General features: G+C 51.4%; 1 long non-coding RNA gene across 1 annotated transcript; it reads left to right on the top strand.

Moving 5' to 3' along the window:
* Positions 1-5464: 5464 nt before the first annotated feature.
* LOC141022109 (uncharacterized) lies at positions 5465-8964 on the top strand. Its single transcript, XR_012182965.1, has 3 exons — positions 5465-5800; positions 7280-7348; positions 8658-8964. It is a non-coding gene; the product is annotated as an uncharacterized lncRNA (long non-coding RNA).
* The last annotated feature ends 11579 nt before the right edge of the window (positions 8965-20543 follow it).

Raw genomic sequence — 20543 nt, 5'->3', positions numbered from 1 at the left:
AATTAAAAAATATCATGAATTCACTAATGTTATCCAATTTGAAATAGCTTCAAGAATTTGATTTTTTCTGAATCTAAAAGAATTATAAAAAAGTTCACAATTTTAAAAATTGAAACAAAGAAAAAAACAAAACTAGATAGAAAACCGGCCCAAGAAACAGAAGTAAAAACACAGAGAAAACTAGTCCGTTAAACCATGGGAACCTTCTAAAATGTTTCCAAAATGGAAAAGCAACCTACAGTGCAGTCTCGCATGCGTCGGCCTGCTACTACTGCCGCTAAAGCAAGATATTGTCCCTTGTGTCGTGAGCGTCAGATACCGCTAAAACACTATTTGGTGCATGGATTTGCCTTTGTTAGGATTTGAACCATGTTCGCTTGGTAGTAGGCCCAAGCCCACAAAATTTCCCAACAACAAATTCATCTACGTTTGGGTTTTGTCCAAATGGAAGCAAATGCTACTATTAGATCATTCCTCTCTGATGGACTCAGAGATCACCAAGTCCATTACGATGAGTGCGCACAATCAGGAAGACTTCTTGGTGTGGCATTTTGAGCCATCAGGGGTGTTCAGGTGCGCTTGGCGTAGCTGCTACTCGTCTAGGGAAGCTTGGCTCCAAGGGGAGCCACCGACATCCACGACAGAAGTAGAGGGAAAGAGCTGGACAAAGTTATGGGAGTTTCATGTCTAGTCAAAAGTTCATGTTTACTTATGGAGGTTAGTGCATCGTTCCCTTCCCAAAGGTCATGTGCGACAGCATAGAAATATTGCCCAGACAAATGTGTGCTCACTCTTTGGCCAAAAGGTCTCATGGGGCATTCTCTCCTCGAGTACACCATGTCTTGGTGTGTCCATGCCTTAGTAGATCCATGTGCGATGGAGCTCCTGAGCCTGATGATGCAGAAAGGACTAAAGTGGTCGCTTTTTGCTATGATGGAAGCAATGCAAGTAGAGGAGCTTACTCATATGCTAGTGACCGTTTTTGCGATTTGGCATGCGAGGTATCAGGAGATCCATCAGGATCCTTTATACAGCCCGATGTCCACACATCTTTTCATGGATAATTTCAATAGTGACTTATATGTTGCAAAGGGGCCATCCGAGGGTTGTCTCAACACCAGCTTCGACACCTACGTGGATCCCACCTTGACAGGCAATTACAAAATTAACGTCGATGTGGTGGATAAAAGAAATCAAAAGGGGTTGTTGTTGACATTTGCTAGGCGGGGATGGCACATATCCGGTGTGGATGCAGTCATTTTCAGTGGGATCACACATCCGGGTAGTCTGGAAGCTTTGGCTTGCAAGTAAGTGTCGAGCAAAGACTCTAGTTCCACAAAAATTCAAGTCGATAAAACATGGAGACACACCACAAAAACTCAACATATTGGAAAGATCGGTCTTGCGAGGACACAAACCTAAACTGCAGGATCAATTGCACCAAACCTATATAGGAAACATATCTATGTCGACGGAGAAGGAGCGCACATGTATGTGTTCTCTTCTCAAGGTCTTAGTGGTGTGTGTGAGACAACCAACCTTATATATTGGTTCAAAGCCTCCTCCACAAATGGGATGGGCTTAAACTTCCTACACCTCCCTATCATGCATGAATGGGCCACACGGGCTTCTGATTTTCAGGAATTATTGGTAATAATAAATGGGCTAAGGATTTTTGAGCTCAAAGCTAAGGCACAACTGAGAAACATGTTGTTCATCTGATAAGAATGTATCTATGAGAGACTGAATTTCCCACCACTATGTGTCCAATGTAACACAATTTTAGGTTCGGATAACTAAGCCACCTTGCATCTTTTTATAAGTGGGCAGAGCCTGGTACAACATACGTGCTACTCGCGTAGCTCCATATCACACACGACACCATCATTCCTCTCCATAGTAGGTTACATAAACGATGATAAGGGTCACCCATAGGATGTGGCCAATGGTTGGTTCTCCATTATTCCCGTATCAGTTGCTTAGAGAAGGAAGATAGTATATTACCTTCACCTTTTTACCCCCATCTCCCACCATCACAAAGATAGCAACATTCTTCATGGCCATAAAGTCTAAATGTCGAGTGGTTGACCTTACACAACATTCATGAAGAATATTAACTCAAACATGCAAAGGAGGGTTCCATATCCTATCGGCGTTGAACACCTAAACATACTAGGTTCCTTCATGTCCCCGAGTAGTACTTGAACATAGAAACGACAAACATCACAAGGATAATCTTGGTAAACATGGATGAACATTGAAATTAATACACATAGGTTTCCACCTTGGGTTTGATATTACAAAGAGATGGATAGAGGATGGTGATGACGACAGTTGATGCCGGAGTCTCCTTGGGCAAGATGACGGCGTGGCAGATCCCTTTGATTGATTCATTCTGCATATTCCTTCCAGAGGCTAGGGTTCTTCATTCTAGTAAAATCTGGAGTTTCTGTAATTCTGATTCACGATCTGAACCCGCCATGGTGAAATAGTCAAACCAGGGGAGGCAATAACATGTGGTTCATGCGCTGGTATGGGCGGGAGCGCTCATACTAGGTGTCGTCTTCTTCCCGAAGTCCCTGTTCGGCTCTACCACGTCAATAATCATGACATTCACACATATACTTGTGTTGTCCTTTTTAATGCTCTAGATCCACTCCTTGGTTATTATCCCGGTGATAACTCAACTTTTATTTCATTAACTAAGACGAGCTAGTCTCCTTTCTACGAAAAATATAACAAGCAAGTGAAAGGATCAAGATGGACTTAGAGGGGGGATGAATAGGTAAAATTATAATTTTTAATTGTTATTCAACAATTTTAGGCAAGATTGCAGAATAAGGAAGTGAGCCTAACAATTGCAAGGGTGATTCTAGTGCTAAGTAAGATAAGCAACTACAACAAGTAGCAAGATAAGCAAGCACAATACCGGGCTACAACAACTACGTCGGGGAGAGAAAGGGACCCGCCATCGCCAGAACCTACTGGGCTTTGCCTCGTGACCCGCCATCGTATCTATAATTTTTGATTGTTTCATGCCAATATTATACAACTTTTACATACTTTTGGCAACTTTTCATATGATTTATTTGACTAACCTATTGATCCAGTGCCCAGTGCCAGTTCCTGTTTTCTGCATGTTTTTTTGTATCACAGAGTATCCATATCAAACGAAGTCCAAATGCAATAAAATTTCACGGAGAATTATTTTGGAATATATGTGATTTTTGGGAGTTGGAATCACCGCAAACGGAGGCCCGAGGTGGGCACAGCCCACCAGGGCGCGGTCCCGGAGCCAGGTGTGGCGTGGTGGGTTGTGCTCACCTCGTACGTCGGTTGGGGCTCTACTTCGGGCGCAAGGAAGCTTATATCCAGAAAAAAAACTCGTATTAAAATCTCAGCACAGTCGGAGTTACGGATCTCCGGTAATATAAGAAACGGTTTCCGCCCAGATCTGGGGAGCACGAAACAGAAGAGAACAGAGAGGGAGATCCAATCTCAGAGGGGCTCCCGCCCCTCCGCCCCCATGGAGGCCATGGACCGGAGGGGGAACTCTCCTCCCATCTAGGGGGGAGGCCATGGAAGAAGAAGAAGGAGGGGGGCTTGAGGGAGTCCTGGACTAAGGGGTCCTCGGGCGTCCGGCCTGTTAGCCATGGGACGGACTGATGGGCTATGAAGATACCAAGACCGAAGACTCTCACCCGTGTCCGGATGGGACTCTCCTTGGCGTGGAAGGCAAGCTTGGCGACCAATTATGAAGATTCCTTTTCTGTAACCGACCTTGTGTAACCCTAGATCTCTCCAGTGTCTATATAAACCAGAGAGCTTAGTCCGGATGGGGAGAGATTCATTATCGTAGTCATACAGGCTAGACTCCTAGGGTTTTAGCCATTACGATCTCGTGGTAGATCAACTCTTGTAATACCCATATTCATCAAGATCAATCAAGCAGGAAGTAGGGTATTACCTCCATAGAGAGGGCCGAACCTGGGTAAACATTGTGTCCCCTGTCTCTTGTTACCATCGACCTTAGACGCACAGTTTGGGACCCCCTACCCGAGATCCGCCGGTTTTGACATCGACATTGGTGCTTTCATTGAGAGTTCCACTGTGCCGTCCTCAAGAGGTTTGATGACTCCTTCAATCGTCAATGACGATGCCGTCCAGGGAGAGACTTTCCTCCCCGGACAGATCTTCGTATTCGGCGGCTTCGCACTGCGGGCCAACTCGCTTGGCCATTTGGAGCAGATCGACAGCTACGCCCCTGGCCACTAGGTCAGATTTGGAAGCTTGAACTACGTTGCGGACACCAGTGGAGACTTGATCTTTGCCGGATTCGAGACTGCGGCGGCCGCTCCTCGTCACCCCGATGAACTTGACTCGAATCTGTCATCGGACTACATCCAGGAGATGGTTCCTGCAACTGCTCTGGCCTTAGATCCGAGCAGATCGTGCCATCCGAGGCCACAGATTCCGCGGCGTTGGAGCCGCACACAGACTCAACCTCATGCAATATCTGTGTCAATGGGACTCCGGACTTGTTTCCGGCTGTAAGTTCTGAACCATGTGCGCCCGCGGACGCCGAGCTCGACTGGCTATCGATCATCGAGTTCAGCGCCGCAGACGTTTTCCAGCACTCGCCCTGGGGCGATGTGCTAAACTCATTAAAGAACCTGTCCTTGGCGGGGGACTCGCAACCGAACGATGTCGGGTTCGAACTAGGAGCTGACGATGAGAAATTTTGATTCCCACCCGCCACCCACTTCATAGCCACTGTTGAGGATCTAACCGACACGCATGATTATGGCTCCAAAGACATCGATGGTATGGACGACGATGCCGGTGAGGAGCAATGTAACACCCCAAGAATCATGCTAGAGTAATCTCCCCCTAAAGGTGGCCATGTCATTATAATTACTATGCAAATTGCCGCTTCATAAAAATCAAATGTAAATACAAATTAAATTACAAGTCAAATTTTTATTCTTCAAACGGTAGAACAAAATGTTCATAGGGCGGAAAATATTCACTAGGAAATTAAAATGTAGGAACCCCAACATCATATGGATTTTTAATTGAAGCTGAGGTTATTTAAGATATATCTGCAACACTTAGTTGAGACCTTTAAATACAAACCAAAAATTGACTATTTGCAAATACCCCGAAACATTTTGTGCAGCCCCTAAATATAGTGTTTGAATTATGTGCAAAGTTACATGATTAACAAAATTCATTTGATAACAAAAACTAAATAAAACCAGGATCTAATAAGTATAAACAGGAAATAAAAAAAATATAGTTTAAAAAAAAGGACCTAATCTTCTGGGCACTTTGGCCCATCTAGCACAATAGCCAGCCCAGTCCGCGCGGGGCATCCCCTACCTCCCGCTACAGGAGCAGAGGAGTGCGTGGCGGGCATCCACCTTGTCGAGGCCGCCGTGTCGGCTATCCCTTGGGTCCCCGATTGGATAAGACTATCCCCGGTGTCCTGGGGTTCGCCCGCTCGCCCTGCCTCTCCCACTTCTCCCCCTCGTGCTGCTCTCCTTCTTCCCCTCGCTCAACCGAGCCGCCATCGGCATGGCCTCCTCCGTGCACGCGCCCAGCGTCCTTGCCGCCACCTGAGATTACGTCGGGAGCATCATATGCATCTCCTACGACGACTACGTGGATGCGTTCGACCTCGGAGCCACCGCAACGACGGGATCGACATCGTCTTCAACCCCGGCCACCGCGACGCCATCGACGAATCCATTGCCTTCACTGCACCACCGTCCCCCTCGAGCTCACCTTCAGCCCCGCAGTGAGCAGCTCATTCGATTCCCCTTGTTTGCCCTTCGATTTTGCCACTGTTGAGAACACCCCCACGCGACGGCCACCAAGGCAGAGAGCCCGAGCTCCGCTCGTCGCGGCCACTGTCCGTGCCCGCAAGCCACCGGCCGTGCTCTAACTTCCCCACGCGTGCTCGCCGCTGCTCCCGGCCGAGCCGCCCGCCGCCCGCAACCTTTGCGCGCCGTGTGCTCATGCGTGTGCGTGCCTCTAACTGCTATTGCTCGCTACTGCTATTGTGTTGCTGCTCTACTGCATCCTGCTGCCGCAGTACTTTGCTGCTACTGGCGTGCTGCCGCTGCCGGGTACTGCCACCGCGCCGCTGCGCCCGCCATCGCCTGAGCCATCCCGGCGCGCTCGGCGCCCGCTGTCCCGCGCGCTGACTCGCGCCGGCTCCGCCCGACCACGCCCGCCGTCCGTCCCGCCTCTAGCCGCTGGCCGCGCCCCCCGCTAGCCCTGCCTGCCCGCGATGCCCAGCGCCGCTGCAGCCCGGCCCAAGTGTCCCTGTCGCAGCTCCGCCACCACCGCCGCTCGTCAGTCGTCGTAGTCGTCGCTCCGGCCACCCCCACCCCCGCACCCACTGGCCCCTCTCCCCGACTCACGCCGTTGCCCTCTCCCCGTAACCACTCTCGGCTGACTAGATGGTCACCGGAGCCGCGAGTCCAGCAAGTCCCCGTCGCCTCTGTACGCCACCACCGGTGCGCGCTGGTTAAAACCAGCAGGTGGGGCCGGCCTAATTTAATTAGGGGCTAACCCCCTCCCCACTAATCACCCACTAAACTAGCCCCCACTATCACTGACCTGTATGGCCCACATGGTTTTATTTTGCCAATTAGATTAACTAAACCCCTGCTAACTAACCCTGTCACCGACAGCTGAGTCCCACTGGACCCAGTTGACTGGTCAATGCTGACTGGGATCGCCCCGGTCAATGACAGGTGGGTCATGGTTGACCTAGTTGACCAGTCAACTGGTCAACAGCTGACCTGCTGACTCAGCTGACTGGCCCCACATGTCAGCCACACATGCACATCTGTGGGTACACTTCTGTGTACCCATAGCATTTAACATTTAGTATTTTTGAACTAAAATAAATCCACAAATTCTAGAAAATGATTTAAAACTTTAAAAATCATTATAAAATAAACTGTAGCTCGGGTGAAAATGTTTTATACATGAAAGTTGCTCAGAACAACGAGACGAATCCGAATACGCAGCCCGTTCGTCCGCCACACATCCTTAGCATAGCAAACATGCAACAGTCCCCCCGGTTTGTTTGTCCGAAAACGCCAAAAACCGGGAATACTTTCCCGGATGTTTTTCCCCCTTCGCCAGTAGCACTTACTACTACGTTAGGTCACCTCTAGCACCGCGTAATGCCATGTTACACTTTGTGATGCTTTGGTTGCTCTGTTATTTATTGTGTTCCCCCTCTGTTACTTATTTCCGGTAGACCCCGAGACTGCCGGCGACCCCCAGTTCGACTACGTTGTTGACGACCCCTCCATGCCAGAGCAACCAGGCAAGCCCCCCCTTGATCACCAGATATCGCCTATTCTTTCCCTCTACTACTTGCATTAGAGCAGTGTAGCATGTTACAACTTTCGATTAATCCTATTCTGCTGCATAGCCTGTCATTGTTGCTACAGTTGTTACCCTTACCTGCAATCCTAAATGCTTAGTATAGGATGCTAGTATTCCATCAGTGGCCCTACACTCTTGTCCGTCTGCCATGCTATACTATTGGGTCGTGATTACTTCGGGAGGTGATCACGGGCATATGCTATATACTTTATACGGTTACATTAATTATGATACAGTTCGGAGATGGGGGCTGAAGGGGCAGGTGGCTCCATCCCGGTAGAGGTGGGCCTGAGTTCCCGACGGCCCCCGACTGTTACTTTGTGGTGGAGCGACAGGGCAGGTTGAGACCACCTAGGAGAGAGGTGGGCCTGGCCCTGGTCGGCGTCCGCGGTTACTTCAAAATAACACGCTTAACGAGATCTTGGTATTTGATCTGAGTCTGGCCACTGGCCTATACGCACTAACCAACTACGTGGGAACAGTTATGGGCACTCGACGTCGTGGTATCAGCCGAAGCCTTCTTGACATCAGCGACTGAGCGGCGCGCGCCAGATTGGACCGTAAGCCTACGCTTGTATTAAGGGGGCTATGTCTGCTTCCGGCCGCCCTCGCAACGTGTAGGTGTGCAATGGGCGATGGGCCCAGACCCCTGCGCGCATAGGATTTAGACCGGCGTGCTGACCTCTTTGTTGTGCCTAGGTGGGGCTGCGACGTGTTGATCTTCCGAGGCCGGGCATGACCCAGGAAAGTGTGTCCGGCCAAAGGGGATCGAGCGTGTTGGGTAATGTGGTGCACCCCTGCAGGGAAGTTTATCTATTCGAATAACCGTGATCCTCGATAACAGGACGACCCAGAGTTGTACCTTGACCTTATGACAACTAGAACCGGATACTTAATAAAACACACCCTTCCAAGTGCCAGATATAACCCGGTGATCGCTCTCACACAGGGCGACGAGGGGAGGATCGCCGGGTAGGATTATGCTATGTGATGATACTTGGTGAACTTACCATCTACTCTCTTCTACATGCTGCAAGATGGAGGCTGCCAGAAGCGTACTCTTCTACATGACTAGCTATCCCCTCTTATTCTGGCATTCTGCAGCTTAGTCCACTGATATTGCCCCTTTACACAGATACCCATGCATATGTAGTGTAGATCCTTGCTTGCGAATACTTTGGATGAGTACTCACGGTTGCTTTTCTCCCTCTTTTCCCCCTTTCCATTCTACCGGTTGTTGCAACCAGATGCTGGAGCCCAGGAGCTTGACCCCACCACCGACGATGACTCCTACTACACCGGAGGTGCCTATTACTACGTGCAGGCCGCTGACGACGACCATGAGCAGTTTAGGATGATCCCAGGCAGGAGGCCTGCGCCTCTTTCGATCTGTATCCCAGTTTGTGCTAGCCTTATTAAGGCAATCTTGTTTAACTAATGTCTGTACTCAGATATTGTTGCTTCCGCTGACTCGTCTATGATCGAGCACTTGTATTCGAGCCCTCGAGGCCCCTGGCTTGTATTATGATGCTTGTATGACTTATTTCACTTTTAGAGTTGTGTTGTGATATCTTCCCGTGAGTCCCTGATCTTGATCGTACACATTTGCGTGTATGATTAGTGTGTGATTGAATCGGGGGCGTCACAAGTTGGTATCAGAGCTGACTGCCTGTAGGAATCCCCCTTCCACACTCCTTGGCCGAAGTTGGGTCTAGTCGATGAAAACTGTTTTAGTAACATGGCTGTGCGGCCCATGGGCCCACGTCGCCATTGGGTGGTATTAGGATCTTTTATTCCTCGTCTATACTCTGGGACTTCGATCTCTCTTCTATTCGGGTTAAATAAATTTTTACTAAATCTAACTTTAGGATCTCGTGATCACTTCCACCCGGAGAGCACCTTATTACCGATGACCGTCTGCTTCACCAGAAGATTTCGAAGATACTCTCCGATATTCTCTCAAGACTTTGTGCCCACCACTTTTGCTATTCCCAACCGCCAATAAATACTTATGGATATCTGCTTACACTTGTCGTTTATACCTTCGTTTCCAGTTGCCCCTGTTATTACTTGATACCATGAAAAATTCTTCGATATTCCGAGAATCCTTTGTGCCCACCGCTTCGCAGCTCTTTTCCGCATTAATACCCCTATGGATGATTCCTCACACTTATCGAGTATCCGCCCATCCCCAGTTGATTCATGTATTTCACAAAGGTCTTCGAAATATTATTTGACCTTCCAAAAATCCTCATCAGCTTATTGCTCTTGCAATTCTTGCTTGCTTGCATTATGGTTAATCCCATAAGTATAGTAATCATATTGGCATCGTTTGTCACTATCAATTTTTGAGTCCATTGATTCAATACGTTGCGAATGTTCACAATCGTCAGTCGAATCCTAGGATTATCCTTCCGGCTCAGTCATCATTTGGATATGAGCTGGTGCTTGACGAGTCAATGCCTTGATCGGTTGTGCTTCTAAGTCTACTCAACTTTCCATCCTTATTCAGAGCGTTTGCTTCCGAGTCCTTGATTTGAAAATCACAATTCCTTTGCATTTGAGCTATGAATTAGTCAGTTGTTTCTATAATCCAATGCCTTTGCATTGTTACTTCCTCTGGTTGTTTGCTGATACTCACTTCAGCTCCATTATGGACTGGCAGATCCTTTGTTGGATTTTATCCAACAACGTCCTTCATATTCAATAACCTTGTGAGCCTTCCCTCAGATACATAATGCCTTTGGTAAATTGTATCCTCTGCTTTCTCAACCATGCTCAGCTTACGAGCTGGTGGTATTTAATATTCAAGCTTGTGGTATATGTTTCCATGATACCCTGATGGGTTGAACCTACACCTTCCTTAATATGTGTGAACTCAAAATTTTTCACGAGTCATACTCTTCTGGTAATTGGCCAGATAAAATTTCAACACTACAACTTCTTCGAAAGTGAGAAGTGAATGAAAGGTTATGCATTATAGAAGTGGGAGTCAACCTTGAACTTCATGTTCATGCCCATGGACCTGATGTGGAACTTATCATGGAAGCTTCTTGCAAAATATCTAATCATTTGGGTAATTCTTCCGGTGTCATTAAGTGGAATCCCTTGCAGCTATGGTTCCGACCATATTGTTCTTCTTTGTTCCCATTTCTCGGGCAAGTTTAAGCATTTGTCTTCTGTGGATCAATACCCCAGTCCAACCTCTACTTTGATCTGTCTTCGAGTATTACCCCCCTGGTATCTCGAGATTATCTTGGAACTGCATAACTTCTTATGAGTTCTTCATCAAGTACTACATTCTCACTGATTACAGTTTTTCATGGGCTCTGAGTTATTAAACACTCAAAGACACCAATAACTGAACCGAGTCTGCACTACGGTTCAACAACTCTTGATAATCTTCTTTAAGTACGAGTTTGTACCCAATCACGCCATTCCTAGCCTGATTGGCTATATCATTATCGTGCTGATTTTAACTGTGCTACCTCGTCCTTATTCTCGGAGCACAACCTTCGACGGTGAGATAAGCTTACGTCGATTCCCTCATCGTATCGTTCCACCTCGAACAATAAGCTTGATTCCGATTTGGTGTCGTATCCATGGATTCAATATTATTTCCCTACAGGAGTCCTTTTGCTTGATGCAGTCGTTGTTCGATTGCATCTTCATGGAGCCTATCGACAAAATTTGTCGTGATCATCATCAACATTTTCGACTCCTTCCGGGCTATCAATTTAATTCTTGATGATAAGTGCCATCATCGTCCCTTGGTAATTTCAGTTACCATCGACAACATCCTTACCTTTCTTTCATCACAAACTTGTACATGTTTTGTGTTGTACCTTGTTTTCCTTGCTATCTAGCTTAGGTTATGTTCTACCTTGTAGTATTACTGTCTTCTATATTAAGAATGTTGTGAGGATTGCTTCACCTCTTAAGAATTCTTGCTATAGTGATACTTCTCACCATCACCATTCTTTCTTGGTCCTCGTGTTGATTCCAACCGGGGTACCAACAAGTGAACGGTGTTGTTTGGATTCTGCACTTCTAGCAACCTTATTGCTTTGAAAGCTAATGATCGACAATTCATTCTTAGCCTATCGGTTGTTGCACCACCATTCTAACGTTGATCATGCTACTATAAGCCCACATTTCGGGTGCACCTTTTCAACCAATGTTTAATTGTGTATGTTTTCCTCGAGCATACATCATTATATCACTTGATCTGACAAATGTTATCTCCTTGTTCGCATAATTGTGGAAATCCATCTTTTGTTGACCTCGACGGATTGTCGCTGAGTCCATCAGCCACCTCCTCATCCTCTCCTTGGTTTAATGATGAACTCTTGTTTCGGAACTCGCTTCCATAGTTCATTTCCTGAGAATCTTACAATGTCATCCCATCAATTTGTGTCGCACCTTCTCTTCTCAGGCACCCTAAGTCTGAGGTATCCTGACACCAATCAGATCTGAATCTCGGTCAAATATGATGGTTGGAACATATTTTCAAGAGTTATAACATTGATCCTCTTATGACCCGGTAAGGTGATGTCATGCCTAGCACACCTGGCCGGAGGACCTATTGTTATACTTTCCTTTTCGCAAGGTTAGCCATTCTTCCATGAGCAAATTGTAAGACTTATTTTATAAGTTGTTCCTGATGGATCCCTTGTGTTTCTAAAGTCTGACATTTGATTGAAGACCATGTCGATGCTACCTCGAAGCATGTCTGTGGTACTCCGATTTTCAACAAGAACATTTGAAGCCCAATGCTAAATGTTTCTTGCTCAATTATCCAAACACCGTTGCCAGGCTAATGTCATGAAATTTCTCTCCCCTTACCTAAAGGGTTTTCTACATTATATCTTGTCATGGATATCATGCTCTGCTTGTCCTTGGGAAGGATATACCCCTGAAATATGTGTTTAAACACATTTTTTTCATTGTTTTGTTTAATCTTTCTTGTAATCTATATGGTCTAAGCAGTAATAATTTACTGCTTATGTAAACACCTCGATGTACAACTCTGTCAGTAAGACCCTGTTGCTTTTGTTGATGGCATTCTGGTAACCACCGATGGACGAGAACTTTGCCTATTGGTCCGCCTCGTTTCAGCGAGCAGGAAAATGGTTCTCTTCGTCCCTCGCCCTTGGTACCGACGTTGTTGCCGACATAACTGACAGACTATTCCCTGACATGCCTTGTTATCATGACCGTGCAAGATGTCACCGTCCTTCCTACTTTAACCCACATGGTGGACCCATAACCCACAGTTACACAGGATCGAAACCTGACTCTCCTATACAAACCCCCGTTCCCAAGGTTGATCCTCGCACTTGGCCTCGTATGTAATTCACGAGCCACCTTCCGAGAGATCATCAAGCTGGTATCAGACACAATACTTATTCCCATTGCTCTGAACCCCCTTCACACGCTGTTTCAGGCATCGAACGATTGCCTGCCCGCTCGAAACTTCCCATGACACCTCCTTACTTTGCTCTCGATATTTTCTTAGGTTTCAATTCGAGAGTTACTTTTCGCTACCTTCCCCGATGTTATCGACCAGATAGTCAACCTTGCAAAGGCCCGTTCTCCCTCAGTACCCACCCTTTATTTTTTCGTAAGGACGATGGAGTTCCCGAAGAAAGGATGCCGACTTCATCATGATGACCTGAAGCAGAGAAATGAAGACATCAACATAATTGATCGACCTCTTCGAGAAGAGCAACCAAGACCGAGAAGATTCGTTAGAATTTCGTAACCAGATCTTTCCCCCTTACTCTACCTCTTAAATCTCGGGATGAGATTTCTTGTAGTGGAGGAGATTTGTAACACCCCGAGAATCATGCTACAGTAATCTCCCCCTAAAGGTGGCCATGTCATTATGATTACTATGCAAATTGCCGCTTCATAAAAATCAAATGTAAATACAAATGAAATTACAAGTCAAATTTGTATTCTTCAAACGGTAGAACAAAAATGTTCATAGGGCGGAAAATATTCACTAGGAAATTAAAATGTAGGAACCCCAACATCAAACGGATTTTTAATTGAACCTGAGGTTATTTAAGATATATCTGCAACACTTAGTTGAGACCTTTAAATACAAACAAAAAATTGACTATTTGCAAATACCCCGAAACATTTTGTGCAGCCCCTAAATATAGTGTTTGAATTATGTGCAAAGTTACATGATCAACAAAATTCATTTGATAACAAAAACTAAATAAAACCAGGATCTAATAAGTATAAATAGGAAAAAAAATAGTTTAAAAAAAGGACCTAATCTTCTAGGCACTTTGGCCCATCTAGCACAATAGCCAGCCCAGCCCGCGCGGGGCATCCCCTACCTCCCGCTACAGGAGCAGAGGAGTGCGTGGCGGCCATCCACCTTGCCGAGGCCGCCGTGTCGCCTATCCCATGGGTCCCCGGTTGGATAAGACTATCCCCGGTGCCCTGGGGTTCTCCCGCTCGCCCTGTCTCTCCCACTTCTCCCCCTCGTGCTGCTCTCCTTCTTCCCCTCACTCAAGCGAGCCGCCATCGCCACGGCCTCCTCCGTGCACGCGCCCAGCGACCTTGCTGCCACCTGAGATTACGTCGGGAGCATCGTATGCGTCTCCTACGACGACTACGTGGATGCGTTCGACCTCGGAGCCACCGCAACGACGGGATCGACATCGTTTGAACCCCGGCCACTGCGACGCCATCGACAAATCCACTGCCTTCACTGCACCGCCGTCCCCCTCGAGTTCACCTTCGGCCCCGCAGTGAGCGCCTCATTCGATTCCCCTTGTTTGCCCTTCGATTTTGCCACTGTTGAGAACACCCCCCCACGCGACGGCCACCATGGCAGAGAGCCCGAGCTCTGCTCGTCGCGGCCAATGTCCGTGCCCGCAAGCCACCGGCCGTGCTCTGACTTCCCCACGCGTGCTCGCCGCTGCTCCCGGCCGAGCCGCCCGCCGCCCACAACCTCTTCGCGCCATGTGCTCATGCGTGTGCGTGCCTCTAACTGCTATTGCTCGCAACTTCTGTTGTGTTGCTGCTCTACTGCATCCTGCTGCCGCTGTACTTTGCTGCTACTGGTGTGCTGCCGCTGCCGGGTACTGCCGCCGCGCCCGCCATCGCCTGCAGCCGTCCCGGCGCGCTCGGCGCCCGCTGTCCCCCATGCTGACTCGCGCCGGCTCCGCCCGACCACGCCCGCCGTCCGTCCCGCCTCTGGCCGCTGGCCGCGCCCCCCGCTAGCCCCGCCTCCCCGCGATGCCCAGCGCCGCTGTAGCCCGGCCCGCGCGTCCCTGCCGCAGCTCCGCCGCCACCGCCTGTCGGAGTAAATGGCCACGGGTAGCCTAACCGACTCCCCCCAGCTCTTCAAAAAATTACCAGGCCATTCAAGCCTTCAAGCGTACAAAGCATAGGGCCGCCTTCCCCCGGCCGGCTATCCCCAGGGCCGACTCCAAGAAGGCGACCCGACCCCAGAAACCTCCTCCAGGAAAGATACGAGATGGCCGACTCCAGGAAGCCGGCCCCAAGAGGACCGACTCCCAGAAGCCGGCCGTGAAGAAAGCCGACTCCCGGAAGCCGGCCATGAAGAAAGTCGGCTCCCAGAAGCCGGCCAAGATTACGCCCACTAAGACTGTACCCACATAACGGCGATAGGATGGGCGTGGCCGCAGTACAGCCCAGTACCCGAATCCCGGAACAGGCATGGCCACAGGGCGCCGTACGGGCCAGCCATCCCCCGTCCGGCGCGGCACTGAAGCCGTGCTGGCCTCGATGTCACCCACGACTGGCGCCAGTACGACCCGTAGGCGGCGGGCCCCTCCTGCCAGAGAGACACCCGAAGGCGGCACGGCCTCCTATAGTCGGCCAGGGGTGTGGCCGGCTCCCAATAGCTGGCTACCTCCCACCCTCGAAACATGCGCCTCATTAAGGAGACAAGACGAGGTAAGGCTATAGTGAGAGCCCACGAGGCGGTGACACTGTAGCCACGCTTACCTCAACAAAGCTCTCGCCATCAGAGGCGAGGCAACAGTAACCAGCCGCCGACAAAGCCCCCAAGCGGTGGGGCCGGCCTGTCGGCCAAGAAGCCGGCAGCCTGCGGGACCCACCAGTCGGCGGGCCCCAATGATCAGCTGAGAAGCCGGCGTGCATAGACGCTGACGGCTGGGACCTGCGCCCAGCCGGATTACCATTGTACCCCTCTGGGGTAGGCCTATATAAACCCCCGGGACACCCATGCAAAGGGTTGATCTCAGAGAGTTTCACACACCACATAGAGAGAAAAGGAGAGCTGGCCTTGCCCTTCTTCTTCCTCTAGCCAGACAGCTCAAGGAGCACTTGTAGCTACTTGTATTGATCTAGTGATCATGCGGAGACCCCGCAGAGCAGGACTAGGGGTGTTATCTCCACGGAGAGCCCCGAACCTGGGTAAGATTCGCCGGCGTGCATGTCTTCGCCTCATCCCGTTTCCAAGCACCGACGACGTCTTACTGGCTCCCACAATGATAAGCCACCCGTTGGCATATGTCGCACCTACCACCTGACATTTGGCGCCCACCGTGGGGCCAGGTGCACCGTCGTCCGGAGACCTGTTCTGGACGGGAACCCTTTTTCTCCCCCGCGAGCGCAGCCAGCCTGCTGCACCCGATGGCGCTTGCCCCGACGCGCTGCAAGGCGTTGACGACGCCTGCGCAGCGAGCTGCCGCGCCGATCTTCTTGGCGAGACTCACATCTCCGACAAGCCCGCGTCCGACGCGGGCACTGACTACCCCGAGAGTCGCCTCGTCAGCCTCCTCGACCAACTTCACGTCTCCGGCGAACTTGCTGTAGACTTGGAGTCGGTCGGCTCCACCGACCCGATGGTTGTCGACTCTGACACGGCATTGCTCGACGCCTACCCCTCCGACGTGGTAGTCTTTAACAACCCTCTCCCTCGAGCTGACAGCAGCAACAACGCTGTCACTGAAGTGCTGGTCATCAGCCACGTCGCCGACTCGGGCGAGAATGCCCACGACACCCTACAAGCGGCGATGCATGACTTGTCCGTCCCCATCCCGGCTGACGCCGACGCCGCGACCTTGGAGGCACGCCGCCTTGCCCTCATCGTGGAGGGTCAGAAGATAGCCTCCATGAGACGCCTCACCGAGGCTCACCAGCGCGAAGTCGACCGCGCCGCATTCGGTACGCCGCCTCATGGCGGGCCAAGCCGAGCCGGCCTCGTCAAGAAGCGCGGTGCAGCCATCGCCAGCATGCTGGGGGCAGACCGCCCAGTCTACACCACACCGCTCGAGAATCTGCGAGCCGCTCTGGCGGCCGCTGAAGAGCTAAATGGGCTAGGGGCTGATGAGCTCCCCTACATGACAAGGCGCATCCAACAGCTGATCGACGCGGCCGCAGAACGGCATGAAGCCGGCGCCCGCGCTGAGAGTCCTCCCCCACGCCGAGAACATGCCGCGACATCCTGGTCGCCGACTGCGAGCGGCGCCCGCGCAAGGAAAGACAAGGAGCTGGCTGCTAGCCGCAGCCGGACTCGGATCACCATCGAGCGCGACGCGGAAGGCCGCCCTCGAGTAGTGGAACGCCAAGGCAATCCGCCTCCTCCCCCGCCTCGAGGGGAGAGATATCCCAGCCCGCCGCCTGTCACGCATCCGACTCTTGGTGGCCGACTAGGCCACCGCGAAGGAGTCCGTGAGAACGACGCCGCCACCGGATCGACCTCCTAGCTCGATCCCTGGCGCTAGAAGAAGAAGACGATGTCGGCCCGCCATGCTTTGGCCCCCGCATCCGCGACGAGCCCTTCACCAAAGGGTTCTCGCTCCCCAGAGACACGCCCAAGTACAACGGCTCTGTGAAGCCGGAAGATTGGCTCATCGACTACTCTACCGCTGTCAGCATAGCGAACGGCAACAGGCGCGTAGCCGTGAAGTACGTCCCTCTCATGCTGCAAGGCACGGCACGCACCTGGCTCAACAGCCTCAAGCCCTACAGCGTCAATAGCTGGCTGGACTTCACGGAAGTCTTCGTCCGCAACTTCACCAGCACGTACAAGCGGCCTCCCAAGCCCCGCCAGCTCTCCCTATGCGTCCAAGGGCCCAACGAGTCGACCCGCGACTACCTCACGCGGTGGGCCGAGCTCCGCAACTCCTGCGAGGGGGTGCACGAGGTGCAGGCCATCGAATACTTCACCGCCGGGTGCCGAGAGGGCACCCTCCTCAAGCACCGACTCCTTTGCGACGAGCCGGCTACCCTCGACGAGCTGCTGGTCATTGCAGACAAGTACGCCACAGCCGACTCCTCGATGAAGACCGAGCTCCGAGTGGACGCCTCTGGGAAGGTGCTCGCTCCGGCTCCTAAGACACCGGCTGGCGACTTCAATCGGCGCCCCTACCAAAACGACCACAAGCGCAAGGCCCCAATGCCGCCTTCCACCAGTCGGCAGGTGGGCACAGTTGAAGACGAGCAGCCCGAAGAGCGGCCCGCTCCCAAGAAGAAGGGCGGCAGGCCGGCTTGGCAGCCGGCCTTCTCCTACGAGCAGACTCTCGATGTCCCCTGCAAGTTCCACAGCGGCGCGAAGCCGTCCAACCACACGACTCGAAAGTGCCACTAGCTCACACGGATCTCCAAGGGCGAGGGGCTGGTGCTGCCTCCGCCTCCCGGCCCGCCGCCTCCAGCCCCCCAGCAGCCGGCTGCTCGACCAGCAGTCGGAGCCATTCAAGATGAGTTCCCTGATGAGCATGCCGCCTATGTCATCTTCACGAGCCAGGTTGAAGACAAGCGCAGCCGGCGCCGACAGCACCAAGAGGTCAACGCAGTCGCCTCCAGCAACCCCGAGTTCATGCATTGGTCCGAAAGGCCTATCAACTGGAGCTGGGCCGATCACCCAGAGGTGATGCCATCCCCTGGCTCCTACGCATTGGTGTTGGATGTCACCCTCGCAACGGAGAGGCGAGCTGCCCGATTCTCCCGCGTTCTAATTGATGGCGGAAGCAGTATCAACATACTGTACCGTGATACCATGGAGAAGTTGAACCTCAAGGCAAAGCAGCTCATGCCAAGCCGGACCGTGTTCCATGGCATCGTACCCGGCCTGTCCTGTTCCCCGATCGGCAAGATCAAGATGGATGTTCTCTTCGGAGACAAGGCTCACTTTCGCCGAGAAGCAATCTGGTTCGAGGTAGTGGATCTGGAAAGCCCTTACCACCCCTTGCTTGGCCGACCTGCTCTGGCCAAGTTCATGGCTGTGCCCCACTACGCCTACCTGAAGATGAAGATGCCGAGCTCGAAGGGGATCATCACTGTAGCCGGCGACTACAAGAAGTCCATCGAGTGCGCTGCAGCCAGCAGCCGGCTGGCCGAGTCCCTCATAGTGGCAGAAGAGAAGAAGATGCCGGAGCGAGTTGTGGCCATGGCCGGCAAGCAGCCGGCCTTGTCCCCCAACCCCAAGGATTATGATGCGCAGGGCTCCTTCCAGCCGGCCAAGGAGACGAAGAAGATACCTCTGGACCCGGAGAACCCGGAGAGGTTTGCAGTCATTGGTGCAAACCTAGACAGTAAATAGGAAGGAGAGCTCGTCGACTTCCTCCATGAGAATCGAGACATCTTTGCATGGTCCCCAAAGGACATGCCAGGTGTTCCGAAGGATTTCGCCGAGCACAAGTTACACGTCCGAGCCGACGCGAAGCCGGTCAAGCAGCCTCTCCGCCGACTGTCAGAAGAGAAGAGAAGAATCATAGGAGAAGAGATAGCCCGGCTCCTTGCTGCCGGCTTTATTATGGAAGTGTTTTTCCCAGAGTGGCTTGCCAACCCAGTCTTGGTGTTGAAGAAGAACAACAAATGGCGTATGTGTATAGACTACACTAGCCTCAACAAGGCCTGCCCCAAAGATCCGTTTGCTTTGCCACGGATTGATCAAGTGATAGACTCCACAGCCGGATGCGAGCTGTTGAGTTTCTTGGATGCCTACTCAGGATACCACCAGATTAAGTTGGACCCAGCAGACCGCCTGAAGACCGCCTTCATCACACCATTCGGAGCTTTCTGTTACCTGACTATGACATTCTTCTTCAGGAATGCCGGTGCCACTTTTCAGCGTTGCATGCAGAAATGCCTCCTCAAGCAACTCGGCAGAAATGCCCACGTCTACGAAGATGATATTGTGGTGAAGACAGAGAAGCGCGGCACCCTGCTGGAGGACCTCAAAGAAACATTTGCCAACTTGCGCCGATTCCAGATCAAGCTCAACCCCGAGAAATGCGTGTTCGGAGTACCAACCGGCCAGCTTCTAGGCTTTCTGGTCTCCGAACGCGGGATTGAGTGCAACCCTGTGAAGATCAAGGCTATTGAGAGAATGGAGATTCCCACCAAGTTGCGAGATGTTCAGAAGTTCACCGGGTGCCTGGCCTCCCTAAACCGCTTTATCAGCCGGCTAAGAGAGAAGGCTCTCCCCCTGTACCGACTCATGAAGAAATCCACTCATTTCGAGTGGAATGACCAAGCAGACCAAGCCTTCCATGAGTTGAAGAAGATGCTGACCACTCCACCTGTCCTGGCGGCGCCGACTGAGAAGGAGACTATGCTCCTCTACATTGCAAACTAGCCGAGTGGTCAGTACAATCATCGTGGTTCAGCGCCCAGAAGAAGGCCGAGCCCAGCTAGTCCAGAGGCCAGTATATTATCTAAGCGAAGTACTATCCAGCTCAAAGCAAAACTACCCACACTACCAGAAGATGTGCTATGGAGTATACTTCGCCGCCAAGAAACTGAAGGCCTATTTTCAAGAGCATCCCATCACGGTCGTGTGCACCGCCCCGCTTGCCGAGATCATAGGCAGCCGGGATGCATCCGGCCGGGTGGCTAAATGGGCCATTGCGCTTGCACCTTACACAATCTTCTATCAGCCCCGCACCGCTATCAAGTCCCAAGCATTGGCCGACTTCCTCGTCGACTGGGCCGAGACCCAGTACCTACCGCCGGCTCCTGACTCTACTCATTGGCGGATGCACTTCGACGGGTCCAAGATGCGCACTGGCTTGGGAGCCAGCATCGTCCTCACCTCTCCCAAAGGCGACAAGCTCAGATACACGCTGCAAATCCACTTTGCCGCCTCCAACAACGTGGCCGAGTATGAGGCGCTC

This window comes from Aegilops tauschii, chromosome 5, assembly GCF_002575655.3.
Source record: "Aegilops tauschii subsp. strangulata cultivar AL8/78 chromosome 5, Aet v6.0, whole genome shotgun sequence".
NCBI classification, from domain to species: domain Eukaryota; kingdom Viridiplantae; phylum Streptophyta; class Magnoliopsida; order Poales; family Poaceae; genus Aegilops; species Aegilops tauschii.
Note: the sequence above shows the minus strand (reverse complement) of the source record. Positions and strands in the feature narration are given on the sequence as shown.